The sequence below is a fragment of the Macrotis lagotis genome, chromosome X, assembly GCF_037893015.1.
Source record: "Macrotis lagotis isolate mMagLag1 chromosome X, bilby.v1.9.chrom.fasta, whole genome shotgun sequence".
NCBI lineage: Eukaryota > Metazoa > Chordata > Mammalia > Peramelemorphia > Peramelidae > Macrotis > Macrotis lagotis.
Genome location: NC_133666.1, coordinates 198,356,559 through 198,363,260, shown reverse-complemented (window position 1 = coordinate 198,363,260; position 6,702 = coordinate 198,356,559).

Below are 6,702 nucleotides of genomic sequence, written 5' to 3'. Positions count from 1 at the left end.
CTATATTTAATGCAGAGGATTATAAAAAGAATCAATTTCATTGAAATTCCATTATAAATGGTACCATTACTAAGAAGGCAGGTGGCTCAATAGAGTGTCTAGAAGCCATGAGTTCTAATCCTCTTTGAGACACTTAGTAATTGTATGAGCCTTGGCAAGTCACTTAACTGCTATTTGTCTTAATCTACTGGGGAATGAAAAGTCAAACCATTCCAGTATCTTTGCTTAGAAAATCCTATGGATAGTTTTGATGTGCTATGATTCATAGACTTACAAAAAGACAGCCACAGATGAACAGCAATGTTTATAGAACCATTTATTAAACAAGTGAATGGAAATCATATTAAGAACCTTTTGTCTTAGCAGTTCAAAAAAGTGACTTCAAAAATGCTGTGCTCAATCTCAATTTACAAATCACTTGAGCTTCCCAATACATGACACTATACTTGGTTAAACTAAACAAAATACTTATTTCTCAGATTTGCTTGAAAACATCAAAGGAAATACTTGTTTGTCAAATTTGCAAGTCTCTTATGACATGTAGAAATAGACTAAAGCATTTATTGTTCACCATATAAATTATTGAAACTCTCTATTTCTTCCATTATCTAGAATATTTACTCCTTCTCATAACTGTTGTTGCTACCTCTTGAAGAGACAGAGACATCTTGCCCAATTTGCCTCCTCAGGCATTTCAGTACACGACAGCAAGTTCTTTGGAGTTATTAGAAAGATAATTCCTTTCCATACACTTGTTCTATGCTATCATTTTAAATGAAGTTTATTTTGACGTTTAATGGTTTCTTAATTTCTCAAAAAGTTATATGGATTTAATGAAGTGGAAGAGAAAAGAAGTGATTATGAATTTAAATTGTTTCCACAAAATAAATGCTATTATTATCACAGTTATGAAAATTGAGATAAATAAAGGTTATGATTTGTCCAGGATCATACAGATTATAAATGCTGAGAACAAATTAGAATTCAGATCTTTCTGACTCTAGACTCAATGTTATATACTTCTGTCCTACCTCTTTGAGAGGATCAACAAAACACACCCCAAAACATGTTGTTCCTTATGATCAGAGATTCTGGATGTTGACAAATTTCTCTACTTATGGACCTTTCATCAGGTAGAAATAGGGAAAAGAAAAGCAATAAAAGGTGTTTTCAACAGCAACCAAAGTACATCAAAGTAACACTCAGTAGAAATCAGTAGAAATGTCACTTGGTGAAAAGGGAAGACTATCATGCAGAAGAGAAAATGACTAGCAAGTACAGCATTATGATATCGCAAGTAGACATCTATGATTATGCAAAATTAGAGGCACTAATATTCCTTCCTAGTTACAGATATGCCTTTAATGTGTATTATGCTTCAAACATGCATGCTGGCCACATATATTCCCTAGCAATGTGCTATCACATGAAATACCCGTATATATTCACTTTGATGTATTTAAATTTGTTAGAGAAGGTACCTTTGTTAAATTTATTAGAGAAGGGATCCAATGCTAATTTATAAACAGAAATAATTTTAGGTTTATAAATAATTATGAGTATGACAACACAAGATGACTAAATATTAATTAAATGATGATTTGTTATGAATTTGCAAACTATTCATATATTTAATTGTATTTTCTTTTGTCATCTGTTTCCTTTATCTCATTTTTTTTGTTTCCACAAAAATTCCTAGTATATATTTATCAATAGATGTAGTATCTCCATCTTTGGTCATTGTAGTATATATGTCTATTAGTAGAATCATCAGGTCACATAATATGTACAGTTCAGTAAATTGTACCATATAATTACAATTTGTTTCCAAGACTGGTAGAATCAAAGCAATTTTTACAATAATGTATTAGTGTCTACAAATTTCTCTTTGGTGGTACATTACAAATTGAGCTCTTATAATTGGAAACATTACACTTTAAAACTTTTAATGAGGATCCATTGGAGGGAAAGTCTGGTATCAGCAGCCTCAGTGATTCTAGCTTCAAAAGAATATATTAAATTTGCTGCAGTTAAAAAGCTTGTGAATGTATTTTGGCGATCAATATGTTGGTCCTCTTGAAGGCAAGCCACCGCCTATCCCAGTACCTGCTCTCTGCACCTTCTAGAAGCTCTTTGACTGAAGCACTCAGTCAAAAGCACTCTGAAGCTTCAGACTCAAAGTCTGAAGCATTTATTTTGAAAAAATAATGTTGTTCAAAGCAAGTCCAAGTTGTCTGGATATCCACGATAGTAATAATGGAATAGAACTCTAGTTATTCTATGTTGATTTTTCTGAACTGGGGCCATGAAGTACGATTTTAACTGGGACTAGAAAGAAGTCAGAGAAGGCAAAATATTGAGATAGGTGTGGAAAGAATTCTATACATGAGTAATAGCCAGGAAAAATATGTCCAAATTTGAAAGTTGGAATGTACTATGCAAGAAACAAGGAAACCATTTTCATAGGATTACTAAGAATTTGAAAGGAAGGAAGATTTTGGAAAACTGAAATGGTGAGTTTGTTTTACATAATATAGAGTTTTTGATTTGTTCATTCCTGTATCAGGGATATTTTAGGATAAACTAAGATTATTTTACAAATTATGCTATTTTTAAAAGTTTATATTATTGGTATAATTTGTTTTTTATATCTTTATATCTTCCCAAGTATCTATGTCCCTCTGTTACCAAGAAAATAAGTTGTTTTTATATTTTAAAAAGAAATGAGAGAATTTTTAAAAAATTTACTAATATATTAAAAATATAATTATGTTCATGCTTCCTACACCTGGGGAACTCTCTCATTCCCCCTACATACAACTATACTTTTATGAATGAATAAACTGTTTCATCTGTTGAAAACTGTCATTTTTTATCTTTACTATTGTGTTCTTTCTGTTTTCGTTGTTATATTAATTTTTTAATTCTGCTTATTTCACTTTTTATCGATTCATGCAAGTTTCACATAATTCTTTGTATTAATGATCTTCATATTCATTGCTACTCACAACATTCTTTCATCATGTATATGAATCATAGTTTGTCTAGTCATTCTCTATTCCGAGGTCTACTGTGTTTCAAATTCTTTTCTGCAAAAAAAATTCCACAACTGTTTTGATACATATATAGATATTTTAAAACCCCTTTAAGACATCTATGCATTAATTAAATCTCCATGTCATTGACCCATGCTGCTTTGCAACATTCTATATTGCTTCCCAGAATGATTGAATTAATTCACATTAAACTGCATTAATGTTCCTATCTTTCCACAATTTCTCTATGACAATTTCTGTCTTTTGTACATCTCTGTCAATTTGCTAAATAATAAATGAGAGAGGGGGCAGCTAGGTGGCATAGTGGATAAAGCACCAGCCCTGGAGTCAGGAATAACTAGGTTCAAATCTGGTCTCAGACATTTAATAATTACCTAGCTGTGTGGCCTTGGGCAAGCCACTTAAACCCATTTGCCTTGCAAAAACTTTAAAAAAATAGTAAATGAAAGAGCATGGATATTGTGATATTTATTTTTTGTTATTAGTGGTAATTTTGTTATTTTATTTATTTATTCATTCATTTGTTTGTTTATTTATTTGTTTATTTATTTATTCAATGTTTTTGGCAAGGCACTGGGGTTGTGACTTTCCAAAGTTCCCATAGCTAGGTAATTATTAAGTGTCTGAGGTCAAATTTGAAGTCCGGTCCTCCTGACTCCAGGACCAGAGCTCTATCTAGTGATCCACCTGGCTGCCCCTAATTTAGTTAATTCTTTGAAATAGAGATAGAGAGATTGAATTTCTTTGAAAATCATTTATTTACATCTTTCAAACAAGTATGTATCAAAATGATTTTTGTTTTATATATTGTAAAGTTTTATATTTATATTTATATTTTATTTATATTTTACATTTATATATTTATATTTATTTATATTTTATATTTATAGACATTTTATGAAAAATTTGATACTAAAATCTTCTCATACTTGAATTTTTCAATTCTTTTTCTAGATTTTTGATGGCAAAATCTTTTAAATTTCTTGAAACTTTAATTATCTGCATTATCTTTTGTTATGGACTCCATGTGTTCTTTGATTAAAAATGTATCACCTACCTGTAGGTAGGATTCTAGCTAAGAAAACGTCAGAAAGAGCATTGTATTGGAAGCTTCAGAAGAGAATATGAATTAGTCTCCATTCCATAAAGACTTCTTCTTAGAAGAGCAAAAAGTTTAAACATCAAATAGAAAATCCAAATTAAATTACTTATTCTGTGCCATACCAATATAGCTACAAAATAACTATACTGAGGTAGAAAAAAATAACAATATTTTTCTGGAGCAGTGAAAGATGAAGAATATCAATGAAACTTATGAAAAAATGTACAAGAAGGCAGTCAGATCTAAAACCATACTATAAAATGGTAGTCATTAAAACTGCCTAGAACTGGTTAAGAAACAAAGCAATGAATCAGTGAATTAGGATAGGTTCAGAAGAAGTGGTACTAACTGAATACCATAATCTATTGTTTGACAAACACAAAGACATTAGCTTTTTGGTGGAAGAACTCACTATTTAACAGAAATTGTTGGGAAAAATGGAAAATATAATTGTAAACATTAAGCATAGACCACATCTCACATACTATACCAAAATAAGGACAAAATGGGTACAGGATTTAGAGACAAAATATGACACCATAGACCAATCAAGAGTTCAATAAATGCACTATTTGTCAATTTTATGAAAAAAGGACAAAATTGATGACCAATCAAAAAATAGCACATTATAAATTGCAAAATGAATGATTTTGACTATATTAAATTAAAAAGGGTTTTCACTAGTAAAACTAATGCTGCAAAAATTAAAAGGAAAACAGAAAGCTGGGAAACAGTTTTCAGTCTCTCTTCTAAAATATACAGAGAATTTCATTGAATTTATAGTTATAAGTAATTTCCCAATGGATGAATGGTAAAAGGATATGAATACATAGGTTTAAAATGAACAAGTTACAGTTATACATAATCATAAGAAAAAAGCTCCAAATCATTATTGTTTACAGAAATGGAAATTAAAACAATTCTGAGGTATCATCTCACACCTATCAGATTGGCTAAGATTACAAAAAAGGGATCAATTACAAAAGCAATCTATGTTGGAGAGGTTATGGGAGGATTGGGACATTAATACTTTGTTACTGGAGTTGGGGAGTGATCCAACCACTCTGGAGAGCACTATGGAACTATGCCCAAAGAGCAATAAAACTGATCATACCCTTTGACCCAGAAATTCCAATACAGGTATATATTCAGAAGAATTCATAAAAAATGGGAAAGGTTGTACATATTCCAAAATATTCATAGCAGCTCATTTTGCTGTAGCAAAGAACTAGAAATTGAGGGTATGCCCATCAATTTGGCAATGGTTGAACAAGTTTTGATATATGAATGTTAAGAAATACTACTCTTCTATAAGAAACTATGAAAGATCAGACTTTAGAAAAGCATGGAATGAGTTACCAAAACTGAAGCTGATGTTTAGTGAAGGGAACAGAACCAAGAGGACATTGAATACATTAGTAACAATATTGTGAGTTGCTCAACCTTGATGGAATCAGCTCCTTTCAGCACTTTAGAGAACTTGGAAAACTTTAGGAGACCAGCTTTGGACAATAATATTCCCATTCAGAGGGAGAAAATTGTAACAAAACAAATTTTTAAAAAAACACCCATACAGAATCTGAATGAATATTTAAACTTTTAAAACTTTTAAAAAAATTCTTATATTTTTTTCCTATCTCATGGATTTTTTCTTTTCCTTTAATCCTAATTCCTCATACCAAAAAATACTAATCTACAAAAATATTAAACATAAATGTGCATGTACAATATTCACCTGATTGTTCACTGCTAAGGGGAGGGGGACAGGGAAGGGAGAGTGGAAGAAAATCTTGTAACTTCAAAATATGCATATGTATGTGTTGAAAAAGTTGAAAGACTTTCATAACATATAATTAGAAAAATAAAATATTAATTAAAATAAATTAAATTAATTAAAAGAAAATAAATGTATTAAAATAAAAATAAAATAAAATATTAATTAAAAAATTAAGCTGAAAACTGAGGGAAAGAGATGAAAGAGAAAATTTACATCTTACAAAAATTGATAGAAGACAACAAATTCTTTAAAGATAAAATAAGACCAATTTTAAAAACAAAATAATCTATAAAAACACAATTAGGCAAATGGACAAAAGATAGCAGCTTTTTTAAAAATGGAATTGACCAAATGCAAAAGGAGATATAAAATTTAAATGGAGAAAATGCCTCCCTGAAAAAGAGACTTTATGAGAAACCAAGAATATATTAAACAAAAGAATAAATGAAGAAAAAATGAAGAAAATGCAAATTATACTTCTCTAAGGAAAATTAGAGGGTAGAATATGTTTACAAAGAATCAGCCTAAAGGATTTGGGTATAAATTTTTCTTGTCTATCAGTTGAAGAAGTGCAAGATCACATCACTAAGTTTGAGACAAAAAGGCCTGGAAAAAAAAACCCAGGGGTGTTAATGTTTGCTTAAATGTCTCATTACATTTTTGACTTGCTTTAATCACAAGGTGCTAAGCACCTTATCTAATGAAAGCATCATAAACTGCAAGGACCTGTGACAGTGTCTCAATTAGTTACAATCATTTGTAAAGTG